General features: G+C 54.8%; 1 protein-coding gene and 1 long non-coding RNA gene across 10 annotated transcripts in view; one reads left to right on the top strand and one right to left on the bottom strand.

Moving 5' to 3' along the window:
- Positions 1-1,147: 1,147 nt before the first annotated feature.
- On the bottom strand, positions 1,148-6,411 carry LOC124994439 (uncharacterized). Its single transcript, XR_007110496.1, has 3 exons — positions 6,124-6,411; positions 3,548-3,735; positions 1,148-2,031 (listed from the first exon to the last, which is right to left on the bottom strand). It is a non-coding gene; the product is annotated as an uncharacterized LOC124994439 (long non-coding RNA).
- Positions 6,412-6,936: 525 nt separating this feature from the next.
- Positions 6,937-24,887, top strand: part of Rgs12 (regulator of G protein signaling 12) — a 97,475-nt gene continuing 79,524 nt past the window's right edge. For 8 of the 9 annotated variants that reach the window (XR_007110495.1, XR_007110494.1, XM_047566327.1 and 5 more), the window contains exon 1: positions 6,937-7,021. The gene's annotated coding sequence lies outside the window, so the exon portion shown is untranslated. Of the gene's footprint in view, positions 7,022-7,168; positions 7,421-24,887 lie in introns of those variants that run through there. The other variant, XM_047566324.1, reaches the window with a different exon arrangement.

Genomic DNA, 24,887 nt, shown 5'->3' with positions numbered 1-24,887 from the left:
GCAGCCCCTGAGCACCAATTTCTGAGCTGGCCACCCCGGGGTCACAGGCACACGCCTGTCTCCCCACTGGACATGAGGCTCCACAGGGCTGACGGGAGGCCATGTGGATGCTGGTAACAGGGTGGCCCCTCGACCAGCCCTGTGGTCACTTCCCGCCCTCCCTGAACCACGGTGTGCTCCGTGGCCCTGCTCAGCTGTGCCCCTGGAGTTGTAGGCCTGCTCAGGGAGGCAGGAGGGCAGCCCACCTAGAAGGCCAGAGGCACAGCTGAGCAAGGCGGCCAGGCCAGGTCAGGCCTACGAGGCCGGGCAGAGCCGGTCTGGGGCGTTTCATCCTTCAGGCCTCAGCTTCCACGTTGTAAGTGGCACATGTGGGAAGATGAGGGGAGAGAGGCGCCCGGTAAGGACCTAACCAGTGGCACCTGTCGGTGCTTATCCTGCATGCAGAAGTCCCTGCTGGCTGGGCTCCCCTCTTGAGGCCAGGAGGCTTCCCGGGAAGTGCTATGACCTGGGACAGAGTTGGTGGCATCGACCTTGTGCACAAATTAGAAGTTACCAGAAAAGCCAAATACAATCGCCTTAAGATCCTCACCTGCAGTGAGTCCTGAATGACGCAGAGTCAGCCATGCGACGCCTACATGCCCTGGTGCCAAGCGTGCCAGGGACACCATGACCTGCAGGGTCCTTGGAGGGGCCTGAGCCACGGTGGAGACACGTATGGGGCGGGCCTTTTCCCGTCTCGAGGCAGTGCTTTCCGATCTGCTCGTACTCATCTTCCCTGAAGGAAGCGAGGGGCTTTCCCTCCAAGGTGCCGATTTTACAGCGTGAACAGGTCCGTCACGGCTGCTTAAGTCCCTTGGCCAGCAGAGGCATTTCAAGGTTGGGAGCACAGGAGGTGGATGTGGCCTCCAGTGCCTTTCAGTGAGCCTCTGCTGTTCCCACCACACAGGGCACATCCGACTGCCTGGCAAAGGCCTTCTTGCTCCATGAGACTACCCAAGGCTGGTGGCCTGCAGGACCTTCTTGTCCCCAGCCCACAGCGACCCCGAGTGATCTTCTTGGAAGCAGGAGAAATAGAGGGAGTGCCATGTGGGAACAATGTGGTCTAGTGGCTGATGCATATTCAATTTGGTAACAATGTCCCTAATTAATGTGAGCTCCATTTAGTAACAATGTCCTATTTAATTAATTCTGTATGTTCTGGTTAAAAACATTCTGCTTCATTTAGTTCTGTTCACTGGTCATGAATTCCACAACACACGGGTGCAGCTGGTGGGTCCCACAGACGATAGGCAGGGCCACTTGCTCCCACCCTGAAGCACCCGGAGGGCCTTGTAGAGGGAGGTGGCCAGAGGTCTGGAGCCAGAGCGAGGGGGTCCAACATTTCAGATGGGGACGGGGAGAGACACCTGGGAGGACTCAGCAACCACTTCTAACTCCCTGATGTCCCCAGCCGCCATCCCTGCCCTCAAACTCACTGGGTCCCAAATAGCCCCTGTCCCTGTGGCTGCTCCGGGGGCGGCGCGGGGTCCTGCTCGCCCCTGCCCAGCATCAGTGCAATGCCCTCTGCTCATTCCACAGCCAAGAGCTCGTCCAGAATCCCCTTTCCAGAAGCTTACGCTGCAGCTTGCGGAGTCTGGAGCCCAGGGAGGAGCAAGTCTTGGTGTGTGTGGCCCTAGTTCCATCCCCAGCAAAATGGGCAGGGGTGAAAAGCAATTAGATCTTTTTAATTTTTTTTATGTTTTGAATTTTTTTAGTTGTCAATGGGTCTTTTACTTTATTTATTTATATGTAGTGTTGAGGATTGAACCCAGGGCCTTGCACACGCCAGGCAAGTGCTCTACCACTGAGCCCCAGCCCCAGCCCCAGCAGTTAGATCTTTAAGCTAACCGTACGGCAATTCTGTCCTCTGACAGCACTGAGGCCGGGGCTGCAGGCTTTGGGGTCTCCTCTGCTTCTGTGGAGGAGTCTGGGGCTGCAGGCTTTGGGGTCTCCTCTGCTTCGTGGAGGGGCCTTGGGGACTTGGACTTCTTCCTGCAGAGGGTGGGATGGTGATATGGCGTAGGTGGGGATGGCAGGGTCCTGAGGCCCTCCTCCCCCGTGGCCCACACTGGGGACATGGGTCATCTCAGAGGCTGCCCCAGCCGAGGAGTCACCTCCCAGTCCCCCTCCCTGACCTCGTGGTGGCCTGAACGCTCTGCTCAAGGCACACCCCTGCTCTGATGCTAACACACCCACCTCGAAGGCATTTGCACACTCTGTGAGCTGGCGAGCCCTGCCTGCCACCCTGCGAGCTTCTCTGGGGGAGCCAGAGCTGTCGGTGGCTGCAGACTGGCCCTGGGAGGGTGAGAAGCCTGGGGCTGAGGTTGGGACCACCAGCACTGGAGGTGCAGAGAGGAGGAGGGGGCACTGGGGGCTGGGCTGGAGGCACCAGGGGATGTGCCTCCTGGGTGTCCTGCAAGTGAGGCTGGAGCTAGGGTGCTGGCTCGGGGCCCCAGAGACACGTGGGACAGGGAGGGAGATGGCTGAGCAGGGTCAGGGACAGAATGCTGTTGGACTGGGGGTGGCGTGGCCTGGACTGACGGGGCAGACCCAGGGAAGCAGCCGCGCTGTGGGGCAGAGCTGGCTGACCTGGCCCTCAGGATGTGAGCCAGCATGGACGGTGCGGCCAGGCAGCTGGGGCAAAGCTGTCACAGGCAGGAGCTGGGCAGGCAGTGCAGTGATGGGTCAACTGGCACCAGAGGAGTAGAGCCAGGAGGTCGGTGTGTGGGACTGCAGGAGGGACTGCCTCCCCACCTGGTCACACGCGGACCACCAGGGGATCTGTCCCTGTTCTGCTTTCTGCTTCAAGGGTCTGGGTGATGAGGGCATTGTGGTCTCCAAACACTACTGGGGCTCCACCGCAAGCCCTTCAGGAGGATGAGGAGAGATTAACCAGCCTCAATGAAAAGAACTGACTGCTGCCTGCTGCCTGCTGCCTGCGGCTCCTGCTCCCTGTTAAGCGAACCCCTTTCTGTGCATGCACAGTGGGGTGCAGGAGGCCCTGTGTGTGGGCCGCCTCATCCCAGGGGGAGGGTGGGCACCAGGCGCAGTTTGGCACTGCTCAGATCCAGGTGTGGGCCCCACAGGGCACACATGTACTGGGCTCTCACGACACTTGTGCACCTTGGGGTACTATTTCCACTTCTGCTTTAGAGGAGAGGAAGCTGAGGCAGAGCCTAGCCCAGGCTAACACCCTCGTGGGGACAGAATGAAGACTTAAATGCAGGCAGTGGCTCTGAGGCCGTGCAGCTTGGCGCTGACTAGGAGCGTTGGTCTGAAGGCCACAAGCCTTATACCCAGAGGTGTGCACGTGTCACTCCCCACGTCAGAGGCAGGAAGAAGGGCCCAGAGCCCTGGAGTCATCTCCTGGGCCACCCAGCAACTAAGTTCTGGTGGCACAGGTGACCAATGCTGGTGGTGATGGCCATGCAGCCCGTCCCTGCCCAGTCCTGGACAACCATCCTCTGCCCTCTTGGAGCTCCTCTCTTGGGTTCCTGAGAGAGATCACCTGGAAGCTGTCTTTCTGTGCCTGGCTGGCTTCACTGGGCACAAAGTCCTCCAGTTCCAGCCATGTGGTTTCAAGGACAGGCCTGCACTCTGCTTCGGGCTGAGCGGCATGCCTCGCTGTGAACACACCACATTTTCTTGATCCACTCATCAGTGGTGGCCGCCAGGGTTGGTTCCACATCCTGTTTTCTGTGAACAGCAGTGTGTGAGCATGGAGAGCAGGTGCCTTGACGAGCCACCAGAGCAGGGGGTGCTGGAGTGTATACTAATTCTGTTTTCAATTTTTTGAGGAACCCCCATACTGTTTTCCATAATAGCTGTACCTTAATCATTTTCCAGTGCACAGTTCATGGTGAGGCACACAGAGTTATGGGACCGTCACCACTGTCCACCTCCAGAATTTTTTCATCTTCCCTAACTGAAACTGCCCCATGACACACCACCCCATCCCCCAGCCCTGGCACCCACCGTCCTCTTCTGCCTCTGTGAACTCCACTGAGTGCTCAGGAAAGTGCAGGCATGCTGTGTGTGTCCTTTTGTGACCCAGCATCCTCCTCAGAGAACATTTCTTCATGCCAGGTGGCCATATACCTCATTGCTCAAATGGGACCCCTCCTGGAGGGACAGCAGAGTGGGCTGCACCAAGCAGGGCAGGATCTGAGTCCCCTCCTGACCTAGTGGGGACAGAGTGATGATTGAGACCTCCAAGTTACTGTGGTGGGGTTCCAGCTGCCTGGTAAGTCCACCCGGCACATCTCGTCCCTGTGTGTCAAGCCCTCCTACCACCCAGGGCAGGGTAGCTTGTCTGCTCCAGTTACCAGTGTGCCAGGCTTTACGGGCTGCCCCTCGGCTCCTGACACTGCCTCCTACCTGCACCTCATCTCAGCAACCAGTGTGATGGGCTGACAGATCTGGCTCCATGAGAATGTTACAGGCCAGACTCCATTTTGCTCTGAGACTCCATGTTAAGTTTCTCCCATGGGAACACCCTGCCTCTGTATCCATCACCAATTACTTAGTGTGACATGTTTAACAATACAGAATGACAATTCCTATGTAAAGAAAAATTGCTCTCTTTTGATTCCTATTGCTCCTAAACAATGTAACATGTGAAAGGTGATTGTGTGGATGTTAGTAACCATTCTTTAGTTTGTACCTAGGTAAGGGTCATTTTGACCCACTTCTCCCTCTGTTGATGATCTCATGATGTTAGTTTGAAATTTCGGATCATAACAACAGACACACGATTGATGTGATTTTTGGTATAAGAACCCCTGCAACCCTATGGTCGGGGCTGTTCTTCCAATAGCCTTTTTTTGGGGCATTGTGTGAGACAGTCAGCGACTGGCTTAATAAAGACTCTCAAATTTGGATTCTCAGTGGCGATCAGTCTGTTCTTAAGTTGCGCCCCGTAACACCAAAGGGGTCTTTGCAAACTCATTTCACACCTACATCACCACCCCAACTCTGAAGTCCCTGCCTGACAGCTAGACAGGTTAAGCACAGGGTGGCTGTCCTCTTGACCTGTCCCCAGTTTCCTGGCCTTCTGCTCAGCAATGTGAATCATTCTGAGCAGTCCAGCAATGTGTGAAATGGTGGTGTCCAGGGCAGCTAATGGCATGCAGGGGACTGTTACTATCTCTAGGGCTGAAAGACAAGGACAGGTGGCTACGGGAAGACAGAGAAAAGACACACATACTGATATGTAAGCCAAATGAGGCAGGTGACATACTTGAAAGAGGAAGGTAACAGGAGAGGCTGCACTAAGTGTTTGGGGTGGGCAGCAGGTTTGCAGAGTGGACAAGCAGTGAGTGTGGAGAGATGGCAGGAGATAAGGAGACAAGGGCAAGAAGGGAGGGGCCAGAGGTCAAGCATTGACTGAAACAAGCAAGATAATGAGGAGGTCAAAGATGGTGGCTGAGATAAGCTAGAGAGTTTCAGGAGAGGTGGGTGGTGGCCAGTGATGTAACTAGGAAGGGGTTGTGGTCTCAGACTGGGTAGGTGCTGCCAACCTGCTCTCCTGCCCTTGCCCTCAGATTTCAGGGGACAGATTGGGTTCTTCTGTAGACAGCTGGCCCCAGCGCCTCAGGGCTCAGCAGAGCACAACATGCCCAGCACATCTGCCAATGCAGGCATGGCTTTTGGTAATCACGGCTGATGTGCAAAGATGCATATGACAAGAAGTCAGGCATTTGAAGAGCTGCCCTTGGTGGTCATCTGGAAGCATGGGAGGGAAATATGAAACCTAACTTACACTCATTGATTGTATACAGTCAGTGGGAACTGAAGTCATGGCTGTGGCTTGGTGGTGATGATTTAATATACAGTCCAGAAGGTTCTATCTAGCCAGGTTGGAGTGTCGTTTGACTAACTGAAAAGATCAGGACCCAGCCACTAAGGATCCTGGACCTGATTTTTCCCCACATTTAGATATTACAATAAAAGGCCCAGAGGACTGTTTCCTGAAAATACTTTGAGCAGTCACTACAACTAAATGGGAACAGAATTTCCAAAAAACCTGTGATAGTAGAGGAAGAAGACAAGCGGAAGTGGGGATAGGGGTATCATCATACTCACTTTCCCTTCTAGATCTTTGGACTCACTTTCCCTTCTAGATCTTTGGGTGAACGAGGCCACGTTGTCCTGGACAGGTCAGGGAGAGAGCTGAGAACTCAGCCCCAGCGGTGCTGGTGGCCTGGGCAGCTGCCCACCCGCTCCCTAGTCAGGTGCATGCTCCCTCCCCAGCCGGGGGCACCGCCTCGGCGGGTGCACCCAGCGTCGCCCCCGTCCCCCGAAGGACGGGGCAATCGCCACGCTTCTGGCCGAGGAAGAAACCACGCTTTACGTTCCGCTGCCCTCACTAAAAACTAGAGGGATCCCCGTCGTTTCCGGGGCGCGCGCGTCGGGGCAGAGAAGACCAGCAGAACCAGGCTGGAGGCCCGGGAAGGTGAACGCTTCGCAGCCGGGAAAGCGCTCCGCCTCCGCAGGGCGGAAGTCCCACCCCTGCTCAGAGGGCCCGCCCCCCAGCGGGCCCTTCCCTCTAACCCCGCCCCCCCGGGGCCCGCTGTCCGTCAGTTCCTCCCCGCCCCGCCCCGTCCCCTCCTCCTGAGGATTCCTGCACCGGAGCCCCGCCTCCCTGGAGCTCCACCCTCACGGACCCTCCGGAGCCCTGCCCCCCTCGGGCACCTCCCACCTCCCGTCCCGGAGCCCCGCCTCCCTGGAGCTCCACCCTCACGGACCCTCCGGAGCCCCGCCCCCCTCGGGCACCTCCCACCTCCCGTCCCGGAGCCCCGCCTCCCTGGAGCTCCACCCTCACGGACCCTCCGGAGCTCCGCCCCCTCTCGGGCACCTCCCACCTCCCGTCCCGGAGCCCCGCCCCTTCCCGGGGCCCCGCCCTCCCGGGCCCCGCCCCTCGCGGCGGCGACCGTTGGCGCTTTCGGCCCGGCGCCCGAGCGGGAGCGAGCGGCGCGGCCCGGTAGGTGTGGGGCCGGCGCGCCGCCTCGGCCCTCCTATCTTTCCCGGCGCGCGCTCGGGTCCCTGCCGCCGCCCGCTCGGCCGTTCCGGGGCCGCTACCCGCGCCTCCTTTGTTCCCGCGACTCCGGGAACTCGCACGGGTCTGGGCGCGCGAGGCCGGGGCGGCGGCCGCGGGCCTGAGTTGGGGGTCTCGCACCACCGGTCCGGGGCGGCTTCGAGTTGGGGCTGGACCAGGGTGGGGGGCCGGGACTGGGCCGGGCGGGGTCGGAACGCGGCCGGGAGCTGGCCGGTCCGGAGCGATGGGGTCTGGATTCTCTGTCGGACTTAGTGAGCGGCCGCATTGTTTGGGCAGCGGCCGTCTCCAGGGACCCAACTCTGGAAGTGCACTGCAGGAACGCAGGTCAGCCGCGGCCGGCGATGTCTGGGAACTGTGGCGTGTACACAGAGGGGGCTCAGACTGTGCAGTGTAGGCAGAGGGTGCTCAAAGTTGTGCACTGTAGACAGGGAGCTCACAGTTTTGCAGTGTAGACAAATGGGCCTCAGAGTTGTGTAGTGCAGACAAGAGGGGCTCAGAGTTGTGCAGTGTAGACAGGGGGCTCAGAGTTGTGCAGTGTAGACAGGGAGCTCATAGTTGTGCACTGCAGACAGAGGGGGGCACAGAGTTGTGCAGTGTAGGCAGAGGGAGCTCAGAGTTGTGCATTGTAGACAGAGAGCTCACAGTTGTGGAGTATAGACAGAGGGGGCTCAGAGTTGTGCAGTGCGGACAGGGGGGCACAGAGTTGTGCAGTGCGGACAGGGGGGCACAGAGTTGTGCAGTGTAGGCAGAGGGAGCTCAGAGTTGTGCACTGTAGACAGGGGGCTCAGAGTTGTGCAGTGAAGACAGAAGGGGCTCACAGTTGTGCAGTGCAGACAGGGGGCTCAGAGTTGTGCAGTGCAGACAGGGGGCTCAGTTGTGCAGTGCAGACAGAGGGAGCACAGAGTTGTGCAGTGTAGGCAGAGGGAGCTCAGAGTTGTGCACTGTAGACAGAGGGGGCTCAGAGTTGTGCAGTGAAGACAGAAGGGGCTCACAGTTGTGCCTTGTAGACCTGGGGCTCAGATCTGTGTCCTATCGGCAGAGAGGACTCAGAGTTGTGGAATGTAGACAGAGAGGAGCTCAGACCTGTGCACTGTAGACAGATGGTGCTCAGAGTTGTGGAGTAGAGTTAGTCCCAGACTTTTGGAGTGTAGCTGAGGCGCTGGCCAGCTGTTGGACCATCGGCCTCTCACCTGCCTGGCCACCTCTTGTGTACCTCAGTTTCCTCTTTGGCCTGCCTGTGGGGCTGCTGCAAGTGTGGAGGGGCTGTCCTGCCTGCAGCATGGTCCTGTCATATATTTTCATGGCAGCACCTTGCAGCTCTGAGGCGTGGGAACCTGTGGGAGGGACCTGCACTGGGCTCCCTTCCACATTGGCCTTGCAGTCCTTCCCAGGTTGGTGGCAGCTGGCAGTTGGCTGGCAGTTGGCAGTTCACAAAGAAAAGACTCATGTACAGGGCAGGCTGTGGTGCCTGGTGGCAGTGCGGGTGCTGGTGGCAGGAGCCCACCTTGGGAAGAGTTTTAGAAACCCTGAAGGGAGTTGAGACTTGTACCCAGAAGCGATGTGGGGAGGGCAAAACCAATTCTAAGCTGGAGGGACTGTGTTTGCATCTTTAGAAACATTGCTGTCACAGTGAGAACTTTCTCCCCTGAAAAATCAGAATAAAAATGTGCACCTTTCCCAGTGGTTTGGGGGACTAGATGATGGGTGTCAGGTGCACAGCCCTGGCACAGGACCTGGGTTTCAGGGACTCTTTAAATGGGGAGGCTGTGCTGACTGAGGGCAGGGCTTAGGCAAGGGCAGGTGTGCAGGGACACCTGCAGATGGCCAGGGCAGGTGCCTATGGGTCTGGGTCTTTTTCTTTAAAAGCTGCAAGTCCAGACTTTGCTGTGATATCTCTTGAGGCTGGAACCTGCCCTCAGGCAGGCTCAGACTAGGGAAGGTGACTGAGGATAAGCAGGAAGCTTCTGTGACAGGGAGGAGCGGAGGCAGGTGAGACAGGGCAGCGAGGTTGGCAAAGAGAGGGATCAGGAAAGGTTCTTCACTTGGACTGGAGGAGTAGGGGGTTGGGAGAGGGCAAGGCTTGGGTGCCTGAGGACGCCGAGGTGCATTCTCATGAGGAGGGTCAGCAGGTGAGGAGGGAGGCACTGTACCGGTCCTGTGGTGGGTAGGGGACCCAGGGACCAAGGTTGGCTCACTTTTTGCCCTTTATTTTAGAGTAGGGTCCCACAGAAGGAGGGGCTATTGCCAGGTTGAGAGACTGTGGGGTTGGATGTTGAGACAGTTTGGTCCTGGACGCTGAGGGCCTGGAGGCATTGGCTGGGTCCCAGCAAGCCTGGCTGCCACAGGCAGGGACCTATGGGAACTCTGGAGGTGGGGATTGAGGGAGTCAAGGCTGGGTGAGGCTCAGCTCTCAGGGTAAAGGAAGGAAGCAAAGGGCGCTGAGTCTCAGCTTACCTGCTGGGAAGGTTGCGCCTGTGGGTTTCTGATCCATTGTCTTTTGACGTTTATTGTTTATTGGTGCCAGGCATCTAGAGAGGGCCAAGCAAACTGGCCTGCTGAGAGGGAAAGGCTGTGTTAGTTGTTAGTTACCTGGTGCTTTCTGGGCATGGTGCAGTGGAGGGCGTTTTGTGTTTTGTTTGAATTTGATGGAATTCCTGTAAACATTTTATTGACTTTATAATTAGCACTTGTATTAGTTTGCTGTTGCTATAGCAAAGCACCACAAACTTAGTTGCTTAACACAACAGAAACTTTTTCTCTTAGATTTTGTTGGAGTCTGGAGCATATTCCCGGGCCACTCCCTGACACTGACGGAATCCCTTCTTTCCTCTTCACTGTTGGAGGCCGGCCTCATTTCTGGGCTCATGGCTGCTTTGTGTCACATGACCTTTTCTTCTGTTTTCAGCTTTCCCTCTGCCTTGGTCCTGGAAGGATGCTAGGGATTACATTTAGGGCCACCTGGATAATCCAGGATCCTCTCCCCATCTCAGGATCCTTAATTTATTCACATTTGCAAGGTCTCTCTTGTTTTAAGAGGGAACATTCCCAGTCTCAGGGAATCAGTACCTGGGTATTTTTTAAAATAACCAATTTTATACCTTTATTTTATTTATTTATTTTTATGTGTTGCTGAGGATTGAACCCAGGGCCTCACACGTGCTAGGCAAGCACTATACCCTAGCCCAAGGACCTGGGTAACTTTAAAGGCTGCTGTTTAGCTCCACTCATGGCTCCCGATGTCATTTTGAAGGTTTCTGCAGTTTTCCTCATTCTGTGCGGAGGGTGTGTGACCTCACTTGCCTTCTCCAGATGAGTGGGTCTGTCAAGGGCCCTCCTGCTCCTGCTCTGTCCTGCCTTTGAGGGGAAGCTGGAGACTTCATGGACACTGGTGTCCTGGGAAGATAAACCTTGCTTGGAATGCAGGTTCCAACTGTGAAGGTCTGTTCTACTCTTTTGGAAGGTGGCAGGGACCATCTCCTTTGGCAAGCTAATGAAAACAACAGTCTTTCTTCAGAAATAGGGTCTGCCCATGGGCACTTGCAACTTGACCCATGATTTTCGGGGAGCACTATTTCAGAAGCTTCCCAGCCTCATCTGTGGAGCTCTGGTGCTGGCTCCGCCAGGAAACCTGTGTTAGAGGCCCTTTCCCCGCAGTTTTTAAGGTCTGTGGTTACATGAATGAGAAAAGGAGTGTGTGGTTCGACCTTTCTATTTCTCTTTCCTCTTTTCCTTTTCCACATCTCCAATCCTGTACTCACAGGGGCATTCTGATGTGCACCCTTTGCCATCTTTCTCTCCTTCATGCAGTCCTCGAGAGACATGCTCACGCATGTGCACACACTGTGTGCTACCTACGTAGTTTTCTGTTTTCTATGTGTCATGGAGTAGCAGTTTTGGTTATTCGTCCAGGACACTTGGCAGAAGGCCAAGTTCATGAATTGAAAATCGAATGTTCTGTGTCACTTGCCCCAGCCCCCAGAGGTGCCATCCTGTGTTTTGTTTCCTTGGATATCTGCTGGGGTTTGAGTTGCCCTTTTAGAACTTACTTGAGGCATTATCTTTTGATTCCTCTCAAAGGTGGAGGGAGACATTGGCTCTCTGCCCACCCTCCTTTCCCGTGTCCTGCCTTTATCTTATCACCTCTTTTGGTCAAGTCAACCACCGTCACCACATTTTCATGACTCTTAAGGACTCTCATCACTGAGCAGGAGCAGTCTCTTCTCACCCAGCTGTTTCATCATATCCCCACACTCGCCCACCACTGCCTGTATTGTTGGAGACCCTTCCTGCTGCAGTCTGTTCCCAGCTGTCATCCAGGGTTGCCCTGTGCTCTCTTCCTCTGTGTTGGGTCTCAGTGTCCTGAGATCCTCTTTTCTGTCTTGGCTCACTCATTGTTTTGCTAAAGTTCTGCTCTTTTGATGCCTAAGAAACACCACATAGATTTTTTTCCCTTGATTTTGAAAACATCTTTATTTGACTGTCCAGTTACCTTTTAGTTTAGCTGGGTATAGAATTCTAGATGGAAGGCTATCTCTAAGAATTTTGAAAGTGTTGCTTCACTGTATTAGTTGTAGTGTTGCTGGGAAGTCTGAAGCCACTCCACTTCTTTGTATGTGACCTTTCCCCCTCCCTTCCACCTCTCCATGCTCATGGGAGCATCTATTACCCAGCATCCTGAAATCCAATGGTTGCATCTGTTTTCCTTCATTGAACGGGGCATTTCAGTCTGAGGACTGAAGTTTTTGTATTATTTGTTCTCCTTTATGTTAGCTGCTTTGAAGTTCTTATCTGCTAATTCTGACATCTGGGTCAATTTATATTGGCTTCTTTTGATGATGGGCTACATCTTCCTGAATATCTAATACTATTCGATTATATATTGGATGTTGTGGATGATCAATGAAGTGACTTACTCTTTTTTCCTGAAGAGTATTGATTTTTGTTCTTGGAGTTAAGTAGGGCTTAAACTGAAATTCTGTTGCAGTTTCTCTGGGTGACCTCGGCTTTCCACCTGCAGCCTTTCACCTGCCTCCTGGCCTTGGAGGCTCCCTTTGCACGGACAGTTTAGGACTGCCTGAGGACCTAGGCAGAATTTGCATACAGATTTCAGGGGACATCTCCCCTCCCCCAGCTACCTCCTTTCTGAGGTACTTCTCACTCTCTGGCTGCCCTACCATCCCAAACTCCAGTCTCTAACTCTTCAAGCTAGGGGCGATTGTGGCCTTTTACCTGGGCTCCAGTTGTTGGTACAAACACACATCTTACCTGGGCAGTCCTCATTTGGAGATACTCCCTTCTAGTCCAATTTCATAGTGTTCTCGGACCTTTAAGTACAGCTTCGTGTCACTTAATGGGATCTGTTCTGAGAAGCAGGTTGTTGGGTGACGTGTACTGCAAACGGAGTATACCTACATTGACTCAGACAGCTGCTGTGTCACTTGGTGTTGTGATCTTATGAACTGCTGTTGTATAACCTTGTGCTGACTGAGACGTTGTATGCAGTGTGTGATTGCGATTGGTTTATATATTTTGTCCCTGGTTTGAAATTGGTTTTGAACCTGGGAGAATGCATAAAACTTGTGAATTTACTGACAGACCTTTTGGCACTTTGGTTTGTAGGCAGGCCTTGGTCTTTGGCAGTTTTCTTGTTTCTTACCTGGAAAGCCACATGACCGGTGACTATGCTGCTCTTGCCTTGAAGAGAGCACTCCCCCGCAGAGCTGACTTCCAGGTCCTCAGTGGGGTCAGAGTGCCTTCCTGGGTGTGGGTGGATCTGACTAGTGGCACTGTGTGTTCTTGTCTTCCTTGGACACAAAGTCCTTCAGGATAGGGACTGTGGGTGGTTCTTTGCCTTTCCGGACACAGACAGCCCCTGGCTTTGACTCTGTCCAGGCTTGCTGAGACTGCTGGGGAGGCACGGTTGCTACCTTCAGATACCATGTGTACCCCGGCCTCCGTCGCCTGTATTACCTTGGGCAAGCTACTGTCCCATGCCACAGTGTCTACCTAGAAAAGAGGACAGGCATGGTGTTGCACTCCTGAGGTCCCAGCTACTTGGAAGGCAGAGGCAGGAGGAACTTTTGAGCCCAGGAACTTGAGGCCAGCCCAGCAACAAAGCAAGACCCTGTTTCAAGGGGCTGGGGAAGAGAGGGTTAATAATAAGGTTGCAGTGGGGATTGAATGGGTAGTGGGGATTGAATGGAAGATGGCCAGGGGCGGTGGCTGACACCTGGGGAGCTCTTGGAAGGTTTCTGCTGTGGTGCCCACACTGGAAGTGGGCATGTACCTCCAGGGTGCCTGGGCCTTTGCTGAGCTCACTGGTGTCGAGTCCCTACTAGGCGCAGGCTGTGGGAGATGGCAGTGAGTATGGGCTGTCCTGAGCTGCAGCCCAGGGAGCATTTTCCCAGGGAAGGACTTGGGCAGGATGAGGTGCCAGACTGCCACTAGCCAGAGCCCCTACTGTCCTAGGCACCTGGAGTCCAGCCCTGGGGAGAGTCAGAGCCACACCACAGGCCACTGCTGTGGACTTAGCAGTTAGCAGCTGGGTGGCTTCCTTACCGTGGGGGTGTGCACTTGGTCCTGGGAGGAAGGGCACCCCCCTGAGTGTCCTGCATCTGCTGTTAGGAGGTATCAGGAACTGGAGGCTTAATCAGTAGAAACTCACCCTAGTTCTGAAGGCCAAAGGCTGAAACCAAGGTGTCCCCAGGGTCGTGTTCTCTCTGAAGGCTCGAGGGAGGACCCTCCCTGCCTCTTCCAGCTCTGAGTGCTTCTAGGTGTCCTTTGGCTTGTGCTTGCACTTTTTCAATCCCTGCCTGTCTCCATGTGGCATTTTCAGTGTGGTCTCCCCTCTGCCGCCTCTTTTAATATACTTGTGATTGTATTTAGGGCCACCCTGGTAATCCACGGTCATTGCCATATCTTAAGCCCACCTGAAAGACTCTTTCCAAATAATGCCACAGTTTATCCCACTATCCTGCCTGGACTGGATCAGAGTGGGACATGCCTCCTGCCTAAGGAGCCTCCTCTGGCCACCCATGTCTCTTGCTTCCATGGGGTCTGCCCCTGGCTGGGTGGCTGGACAGACTCACAGCTTATCCTGCACACTCGTGATGCCTAAGAGGCACGTGGTGCTTTGTATGTTTGCAAAGATTTTGTTGCTGTCCTGAGAGTAAGATGCTGAGAGCTGGACGAGCCCCTTGGCCTCCTGAAGGCCCCCGATGAATAGGGGCAGCACCCCGTCTTTCCCCTGGGTGTTAGGGGTGACCAGGTGCAGGCAAACAGGTGAATCACTAGGTGGTAGGAGGCCTGACATGAGACCCTTGTGTTGATGAGCACAACTGATTGGAGTCTCTCCTGGACATTTGGGCTGAGGAGAGGAGGCTGGGTGGTGGCTTTGCCTACCCCTCTCCTGTCCTTTGCTGGCCACTATGCCCTTTGTGCAAGGAAGCAGTGTGAGGTAAGTGGTGAGATTCCCAGACGGGTGACAGGAGAGAGGGTGACCTGGGGAGGCACCGTGCACTGGAGCACAGCCTTGACCTTTGTAGCTGGACTTGGGGGTGACATCCTGCCACTCGCATTTACACTAAAGGGCTACTAGTCGTCAATCTGAAATCAAATGTGATAGCATGTCCTGTGTTTTTGTTTGCTAAATCCATCAACTCCACTTATAGTCCCATTTTTTTCACAGGTCTGAAAATCACAAATAGAAATAAAGAATGAATGGACATAAAAAGGGGAAAATGAAATAAAAACGAATGGAAAAGTTGAATGGTTCACTTTTTAGTATTTCAAAGATTTTCAAAGCAGTATTTGTTTCTGGGATCAAAAGTAGCATTGCGTCTATAATTTTAGGCATATTTTTTGTAAATATCCTCAACTTGCAGTTTGCGCCTACCATTTTAAAAGAAAAATCCAAACCACTTTCATCTTAAAAAAAAAAAAAAAAAAAAGCACTGCAGTGCCCTCCGCTGTAAAGACCAAGTCCTGAAAAGCAATGGCTTCATGTCTGTCTGCTGTCCCGGAGCTCAGCAGTTGCCAGGCTGGGGCCCAGGCAAGTGTGAGGGGCTGCGGGGTCAGCGCCAGCACGGCCCGGCTGTCTGCAGTGGAGTTGGGGCCTGCTGCGGCCTTCGTGATCCAGGTCTGTGTGCCGCAGCTTCTGCGGGTGGGACCTTCTGCACTTTGAGATTCTGAGCCTTGGGACCTTTGTGGCTGGTATCCTGATGTGACCAGTTCCTCTGCTTTCTTGTGGCTGACGGCTCCTGTCCCTGCCCACAGGAACGGGTCCTCCTAGGGGTCCTCCTACCCTTGAGGGTACCTGTGTGCCCACAGCACTGATAGAGAGCCCTGGAGGCAATGGTTCCAAGCCACGCACAGCGCAGCACAGTGCAGGCCCTGCTCTGCAGGCAGGTGCTCAGCACGGGTGGAAGGGTCTCCAGGAGGGGGTGCTGCTGCGCTGGGGTGCTGGGGGAGGAGGGGAAGGGCAGTTTCAGAAGTCATTATGCAGATGATGCCCTCCTGCACATCCTTGCCCGAGATCACTGGGCATTATGGTCTTGGCCTGTTCTCTGAGATTCCCAGTGGTGACTGGTCCTGGGGTGGGTCATCCCTGGTGGTTTGCCTGGCATGGACACAGAAGCCACTCAACAGTTTGACTCAGTGGTTGGGCAGGTAAGTCACAGGCCATGAGGAGAGAGTCCCCATGGGGGGCCTGGGAGGTATGCAGAGGGTGGAGGTGGTCCAAGGGGGAGGGGCTCTGGGGAGGGACAATAAGCAGTGGCTGTTCACCAGAGGGAAGGTGAGGGCAGGTGTAGGTGGCATCAGGTGTGGCCACACTCAAGGTGACGGGTTGAGGACCAGACCCCCTGGGTGACAGTGAGTGCTGATTGCCAGGGGCCCACCGGTCCTCTCCCACTTGCCTCCTCCCCGGTTCTGGCCCATGCCATCTCCTGTTAGAAATTTGGCTGCTGTCTTCCTGTGAGTTGCTTTTCTTGCCTTAAGGGACCCTTTGTGAGTCCTTGGTCTGCACAGCGGTGTTAGTAACTAATGTTACTAACCAAGTATATCATTTGGCTCTCTTGCCTCGGTATCTTTGGGACCTGGCACACTGCAGGGTGCTGCAGTGACTGAGAGCGTCAGGCTGGCATGTGGCAGGAAGGCCTGGTTTACCCCTACGTGTGGTCTGTTCCCGATGGTGTTGCCGTCTGACTGCGTGTGTGTGTGAACCTAGTCCAATGTGGCCGCCTGTCCAGGCCTTTTGTTTCTCCAGTCACCAGTGACCTTGCATTTGCACCTCTTTCTGTTGGATGGGGAGCTCGGGTGCATTTGTTTCCGTGAATTGGTTAGCCTTTGGATCTTGTTTGATGTGAACTTCACATTATAAAGGACTAGAATCACTTGGAGAGATACAATATTTAAATTTTTTTGAATCAGAAAAACAAGACTTAGTAATTGAAGATAGTCTTTTCTGCTCAATCTGGAATCTCGCCTCCACCCAAAGGGAGGTGCGGAGCTGGACACGGCACCAGGAGAGCGTTGGGGCCCTTCCTCCAGAGACCCTGCATGCCGGGTCTCCAGAGGGGGCTGCCACTCAGGAGTTGGCTCCTCCTTGCTTTGGGTCCTGTGCGGCTTGACTTGCACTTGGGGGAACTGAACGCCCCTGAGGAACAGGTGAAAGCCACGAGATGTGCTGTCTCCGAGGTCAGAGGGGCTGGCGAGGCTTGGCCGGTGCCTCCCACTTTCTGTGCGGATGAGTGTGACCTCAGTGTAACTGCTTCTTCCTCACTCTGCCCTTTTCTGAATCCCACTGCCCTGAAAGTCACTGGGCTGTAAGGATGGTGAAATGTTCCCTGAGAAGCGAGACCTGCTTAAGGTGGCCTGTCTTTAGCTTCTCTGCCTCTGTCATCTCTTTCTCCTTTTTAAATTCATGTTTTCCATGCTTGTGGTTCTGCGAACTGCTTACTGTCTGGGTGAGTTCTCTGTAAACATGAGTCTCCGTGTTGCTGTTTAGCTGTGAAGGGAGTCTTTCTGATTGAGACTGAGACTGACTGGGAGCAGGGCGGAAGGGGTTTGCTCTGGGAGACCAGGCTTGAGGCATCTAATGCACATGTCCCTGACGCTTGGCCTGGAATATCAAAGCCTCAGAACGGACAGTTTCAAAAGGCCCATGGTGGCCCTGCGTGGTGAACGTGCTGTGCTGGAGCCTGCCTGCTCCCAGACTTGGTCACTTGTGTTCTGCTTGGAGACGCAGATTTGCCAAGGAGTTTAGCCAGACCCAGAGGCACAGGGAGCGGTTCTTGTTGGTGGAGATTCTCAGGGAACTTGGTGCGTTTGCCCACGTGCTACCTTCAGGCCTGTTCTGAACTGCGCTGTGCGTTGGTTTTCTCCTTGGCCGAATGGGATGCATACTCTCAGCTGGTGAGACTGGTGTTGGAATGGACCAGGCAGCTAGCCAGTAGCACTTCTGGGGCTAGTTCTTCCACTCCGTAGTTGGTTTGTTTCTGGTGCATGCATGCGGTGTCATCCTATTACAGACTTGATTTTGGGGAATGCTTTTTTTTTTTTTTTTTTTTTTTTTTTAATTAGAGCTGTATAGTTATACATAGTAGTTGGGTTCATCCCAACAAACTCCTACATGCGTCGAGTTCAATCTCAGCTCATGATCCCCCTTTCCCTTCCCAGGGAAAACGCTTTTGAAAACACCCAATTATGCATTGCCACCTAGAAAGGAATACACTGCTATTTGTATGTGTTTGTAGTAGGAATGGTAGCATATCCAATGGTGGTATTCGTACTTTGCACTGCAAACTGGATGATCTCTTCTACACAACAGATGGCCACTGACAGCACCTTCTAGCAGCTCCTGCTCATGATCTCACGGTCGTGGTCAGGGATCTCGGTGAAGCCTCAGTGAGGCTAGGATCTAGGTGTCGGCTAGGCTGCAGTGGACAGGAGCCCTTCCAAGCTCACTCTGGGGCTTGTTGGCATTGGCAGGAGACCTGCCTCCAAGGTCGCTAGCATCGCTGTTGGCAGGCATCCTGGCAAAGGCATCCGTTCTTCATCATGCAGGTGTCTTATCAAGGCGACTCATAGACCTTTGGGTGCGGGAGAGGGTGAGCAAGACAAAAGCCACAGTCCTCCTGTAAGCTGATCTTGTGAGGGACATCTTATCACTTTTGCAGCATTCAGCCTGTTGCTAGGTCGGCCGCACCCACTAGGAGGAATGCCAAGGGCAGGACAACCAGGAGACTGGATCACAGGGCAACCCTCTCCACGACTGGGCCCTACCACTCATATCTCTCCCTCTCTGCATCTGAGTCTGCTCAGGGGTGGACGGGTGCCTGGCTCCTGGAGAGCACTGTATTTTGATCTGTAGATGAAACTGAGGTGAGCTATCAGCCCACCCACCCATGCCCAGGACACAGTCACTGCTGTGACCGTGAGGCTTAAGTGAGGCACAGTGGGAGACCGACAGCAGTCAGGGTACAGGGATCCTGAAATCCAGACTGGCATGTTGGCAGTCGCTTAGGCCTCAAGCTTTGTGAACAGTGGCCTCCACTCAGCCTCCTAGCCTCCTGCCCTCCTCCTCAAAGAGAGTACCTGTTTGCAACTAAGCTGTTTTCCCAGCTGACTCTCTGCCAGGAGGATTTTCAGGATCCAGGGGCCACTTTCCTCTTGTGCCACTTGTGACCCTTCACTCACAGCTGATGGTCTTTCTGCAGACAGTTTTCTCAACAGCCTTATGGGCCTCCCCCAGATCTCCTTGGCCTCGCTCTAATCAGACTGAGCCATGCCCTGGAATCTCCTCCAGATAAACTCTCACCACGTGGCCTCCTGCAGGGAGGAGTTGTGCCGAGAAGACTGTGAGGCACACTGGGCCCCTCTCAAGGCATGACCATCTCCTCAGCTTGTGCTCACATGGTGCTTTTGCCACCTTGGACCAGGCCTGCTGGAGCACAAGGGACCATTGGGGTGGTGGACGGCTCAGCAGGGTTGGTGGCAGAAGTCGATGATAGTACCATGCATCTGGAGAAGGGTGTGGACAGGAGGAGACGTGCAGGTGAGCTTCCTGGGGGATGGAAAACAGGTCTGATAACAGGTCATCCTCATTCAGGGTCCCCACTGTCCCCTCTCCTGTGCCCTTTAGATTCCTTTTGTATGATTGGGGCTTCTGCCCTGCCTTGCTTATATACTTGTGGCCTCACATGCTCCTCAGTTACTGGGAAGGCACTGCTGTCTGCACATGTGGGTCACACATAGCCAAGCAGTGTGGGTGACCTGGTGGGGGTAGGGAGTGGTCTGGTTGTCCGCCCCAGCACTTATGCGCTGGCTGGGAGCATCCTGGGGGTGCAGGTGGATAGGAGCCACGCCTCGCTGGCTGGTTATCCTGGCAGGTGGGCTGGCAGTGTTCATGGGCCATTTGGGTCCAGCTAGGTAGAGGGATGATGGGTGATGGGTGGGGTTCAAGGATAGGGAGTGAGGGTGGGTCCTAGTTCCTTTCTTGGAGGTTAAAGGTTCCTGTTACTGTAGTCTCCTGGAAAATGTGCCCTGGTTGGTTTTCATGTCAGTCTTCTCGTGTTTAGTTCCTCCTCCATCCTTCTGTCTTCTGAGTGTGCTGGTCAGGGCTGCTGTGGACTGACATGAGCATGTGGGGTGAGCCCTATGCTCCCTGCTTCCAGCCTCACACCCATAAGGCTTGGGCACCCCCATGGTGGCCACATTGTCCCTGCCCAACCTTCAGTACTGGGCCTTGGCCTTTTGTGAGCCTCCTGTGTGGGGTGGGAATACAACTGAGTTTTATTGTGGCTCACAGTTTTGGAGGTTTCGGTCCATGGTTATCTGGCTCCACTGCTTTCGAACCTGTGGTGAGGCAGCACATCATGGCAGGGAGTGTGTTAGAGCACAGCTTCCACCTTACACATCTGGGAATCAGAGAGAGAGAGACAGGAAAGGACTGAGGTCCCAGAGTCCCCTCTGAGGACACAACCCAATGACCCACTTCCTGAAAGTTCTGCCACCTCCCAATAGTACCATGGGCTGGCGGTCAGGCCTTTACCACATGGGCCTTTGGGGCACATTCAAGATCCAAACTATAACATGAACAAAAACAATAAGTTCAGACACTTAGAGAAGTCTAAGAACATTGCGGCTGAACTGGTTCTTGGAACATCCCTTCATCCCTGGCTCAGTAGCTGCAGATAAAGTGCTTGCTCAGTGCAGGGATTTGCTTGGCCCTCTCAGGATCATACACTGCTGTGGGGCTCTATCTCAGTCCCTTTTCTCCTGTAATAACAAAAATACCTGAGGCTGGGAGCTTTATAATATTTTTTTAAGCTTTATAATTTTAAGAGTTTTATGTAGCTCACAGTTTTGGTGGAGTCTGAAAGTCCAAGTTCGAGTGGCCCCGTCTGATCAGCCTCTGGTTAAGATCTTTTGACTGTCATAACATAACAGATGACAGTATATGGCAAGAGAGGAAACAGGAGTGGGGACTAGGCTAGCTCTTATGACAACCTGCTCCCAGGGTTATAACTAGCTCACTCCTGCCTGTAACCCATCACCTCCTGCTTGGCCCCCCACCCCTTAAAAGATCCACCACCTTTCAATACCATTGCCCTGGGGAGTTGAGCCTTAACATGAGTTCCAGTGGGGACAAACTGCATTCAAACTAGAGCAGGCCTCTAGAAACCCCGAGGGACCACACGTCTGCGCGCCAGGGTTGGGAAGCAGGGTGCTGTGGTTTGGGCTTGTGGTGGAGACCGTGCGGTCGGGTGGGGAAGGTTGCAGAGGTGAGTGCGGAGGCACTGGTGATGGCGTGAACCCATGTGCTCTGCCTTGCCCGTGGCCTGGTTCTCACTGTCCACAGCCATGTGCTCCATGGCAAGGGCCCTCAGGGCAGGCTCCCCAGGGCGGGCTGTGTACCTGTTGTTTCCCATGTGCCTGGAACAGTGCCTGGCACAGAGGAGGTGCTCACAGCGATGTGGGGTGGATGTGGGCACCACAGCTGGCTCCGTCATTGGAACCCTCTGAAGTGTTCCTGGACGCTAGGGCGAGGCTGCTGCATTTAGACCCAGAAGCACTGCCTGACAAGAGGCTCTTTAGAAGCCTCTTCCTTCACCCCACAGTTCCAGGCCTTCAGAGAGGCAGGTGGTATTTTCCCTCCCTGCAGGATCTGGGCCCCAGCCCAGCCCCACTGGCTTGCTGGGGTACCCGGAGCTCCGCGTGCTGTGGGTGTCGATCAGGTTCTTGGAGTTGCACCCCTTGCCTGAATACCTGGGGATTGGTTGGTGTGATCATGAATCGGCAGGAGGGCTGTCCTGGAGACAGTGTGTGCGGGCACCCGTCTGTGGCTTCTAAAGGAGGGGCCTGTGACCTGGTTGAAGAATTGGTTCTGCTTCATCTGCTGACGCTTCATCTGCTCATCTGTGAGGCTCATGGGATGGGGTGGGCACTGGCACCCCGCCTCCCAACTGCTGCAGGGCCCAGCCCTGTGCCGACAGGGCCAGACACAGTTCAGCGTGGATGAATAAGGAACAAGTGGCATCAGTGCGCTTCAGGATGGGAGCGATCTAATGCACTATCAGTAATCTGAGGAGGACAGGTGCGGGCGTGAGGAGCAGCCCGGCTCCATCTGCACTGTTACCCTGGTGGCCCAGGTGTGAAGTGCCTAGGGAAGTGTGGCCAGGCCACACTGTGGGTACTGTGGCCTGGACCTGGTGTTTGGGATGTGCAGGGCATGCCCCTGCTGAAATTCCCTGCCCAGCACTTTGCCCTTTGTATGTGGACGGTCTTGTCTGTCCTTAGTGCTGGGAGATAGGCTGCTACTTTTTGGAGCAACTAGTCAGGCAGGTGTTATTGGGCAAACACTAACTGTCATTCATAAGTTCAGCAGACAGTGGCCCCTCTGTTCCCTGCAGCTGCACAACCCGTTCCTCATGAGCAACCTGCTGTTGGAGGCCTGGTGTAACTGGTGGCTTCTGCTGCTTTTCTGTCCCTGGGGCCTTCATGCAGTGGCCTGTGTCCCTTGAATAGCAGGGTAGGGTCAGGGAGCCCCTTTGTTTTGGTGGCTACAAAATTCCTCCAGCACTTCTTGGGTTTTTCTTCCTCTCAGCCCTTCTCTCTCTCTCTTTCTTTCTCTCTCTCTCTCTCTCTCTCTCTCTCTCTCTGTCTCTTTCTTTTAAGTCAAATGAAGTCAAACTTCCTGCCAATTGCTAGAAACTGGCTTCAATCTCAGCTGCTGCCAGGTTTACTCAGGGAGAATTTTGTGTTCACCACATAAGCTGCAGTTTAAATCAGACAACCCTACACATCCCTTCCCAGGTTGGGAGCCCTCCTCCTGCCTTTGCAGGTGAACAGATACCTTCCACCTCAGTAATGCCCAGGCTGGTCCTCTTGTTCTCCTGACTTTCTGTGATGTCCCCCTACTGCCGGCTCTGTACTGTGCCCTTTACCTTCCTGCCCCATGTCTGGATCAGGTAGATCTGTGCTGCACCTGCTTCTTGTTTGGAGGGCCTCTGGATTTTTTTTTGGTGCTGGGGACTGAACCTAGGGTGCTCTACCACTGAGCCACACCCCCAGCCCTTTTTATTTTTAACTTTGGGATAGAGTCACTAAGTTGCTTAGGGCCTCACTAAATTGCTAAGGCTGGCCTTCAACTCATTTCCTGAGTTGCTGGGATTACAGGTGTGTGCCAATACGCCCAGCAATGCTTTTTTTCTTTTTGTTTCTCTCTCTCTCTTTCTCTCATGTGTGTGTGTGTGTGTGTGTGTGTGTGTGTGTGTGTGTGTGTGTTTGACTGGTTCTGGGAATTGAACTTGACCTCAGGCATGCTAGGCAAGTACTCTACCATTGAGGTTCATCCCCAGCCCAGGATGGCCTCTTCTGGAGGCTGTGTCCTCTCACATCAGTATGTCCCAGACTGGGGAGTGCTGTCTGGGACCACCCAGGGGCTGGTGCCTCCTCTGTCTGGGGAGATGTCCATCACCCACAGGTGGCATGGGGAGGGAGCATTTGGAGTCATTTGTGCTGTGAGCTGGTAGGAGAGAAGCTAAGGGAGACCTGGCCTTGGATGCCAAGATCCCCAGAGCAAGGAGAGAGCTGGGCCCCATGCTAGAAACCAGCAGAGAAGGAGCAGCAGCAAGCCAGGGGAGGAGGTGGCTGCAGGTCAGCATGGGAAGGGCAGGTGACTGCATTGAGGAGACTGGCAGGGTTCAGGTTGCTGTGAGTGACCAGAGAAAGGTCTCAAGACTGACGGACTGATGAGAGTGACTTCAGAGGGAACTGGGCCACTGGCAGGATGCCCTGCAGCATATCTGTGCCCAGCGCAGCACTGGGCAGTCACGGCCAGTTCCTACAGGGTGGGTGCCCTGGGTGGGCGCAAGGGACATGGGGTGGAGGGCAGTGTTCTTAGCGGATGCCTGACATACTGGGGCTGGGCAAAGAGGGGCCTTAGCGTGGGAGAAGTAAAAGGGTTAGTGAGGGTCCCCGGGGTGGTCACCAGAAAGCCCATGGGGTAGGGGGCAGAGGCTGTGGTCAGAGAGAGCTATGTGACCATGAGCAGAAGACAGGTCTAGAGATGGGGAGTTTCCTGGGGTGAGGAGGCAGCTGTCTGGGTAGGGTGGGCTGTAAGTTAGGGCCTCGGCCAGGGGCGGGGATGCTTCTGGCAGGAGGCCTTGGGTGTAGCTGCCTGGATGAGCAGCAGCAAGGTGGGCAGCAGTGGGGAGAGCTCAGGGCTGGGCTTTAGAGCTCAGGAGGAGCTCTTAGGCCTGGGGGAGGTGGTCCTTGGGGGTTGAGTGAGGGCTGAGAATGACTGGGCTGTCCTGGGCCTGGGTCCTGGGGCTTCTGCTGACCTTCAGGAGGGTTGGGAGCAGGCGGGGCAGGCTGTTGCTGCTTTCAGGGTCAAGGGTGTCACTTGCCTCCAGGTTTTCCTGGCTGGGCTGAGAGGTCTTGGCAGGAAGGCAGCGTTTTCTTTGCATTGCAGCCCCAGGCCTGGCTCGGCAACACCATCGAATGGTAGGCGGCGGGCCTGCTGACAGGAATGTGTGACCAAGGAGCTGGGCCCTGGGAGATTGAAGAGGACTCTCCACTGCAGGTGTTTGTGTCTGTAGGGATAAAAGTGTGCAGGAGGCATCGATTGCTGATGGCAGTTTAATGGCCCGGAAGTGGCCTTGATGATTTCAGGATCTGCCAGATCATCCCCTTTGGCACCATGTCGTGTTGTGTCTTGGAAGGCGTGGCCAGGTCTGTCTGGGCCACAGGACAGGTGGGAAGAGAGGCTGGGGCCTCAACAATGCTCTTCAGGACGGCCCAGAGACCTGGGGTTGTGATCCGGCTGCTAGAGGGGGTGGTAGGTGGCAAGACGGCTGGACACAGGGATGGTCAGTGCCTTTCATGTGGGGCACCAGGGGTCAGGTGTATGTCTTCCTGTGTGTGTGTTGCCGTGTGGGTGTTGGGGAGATGGCCAGGTGGATGTTCAGCAGCCCTGAGCATTGCTGGGTGGTGGTTGGGATGTGGGTCCCAGTTGGAGATAGTGACTTCATGGCACCTGTGCTGACTGGCCAGGCTGAGGGGAGAGACCACGGAAGCTGACGGCACCCTGTGTCTCAGGTCCCCTGGCTTCTCTGCTCAGTTGACTCTTACGACCTGGTAGAGAAGCAACAGGCCTCCTGCCCCTAGAGGAAGGGGTCAAGGCCTGGACCAGTGTGCAATAGTGACTGTCCTGCGGACCAGCAGGAGTGGCAGTACTTTGGTAAATCATGACTGCTGAGCCGACTGGATTCTGGGTGTTTTGGGTCTT

This window comes from Sciurus carolinensis, chromosome 10 (assembly GCF_902686445.1).
Source record: "Sciurus carolinensis chromosome 10, mSciCar1.2, whole genome shotgun sequence".
Lineage (NCBI taxonomy): Eukaryota > Metazoa > Chordata > Mammalia > Rodentia > Sciuridae > Sciurus > Sciurus carolinensis.
This window is presented reverse-complemented; position numbering and strand designations above follow the sequence as displayed.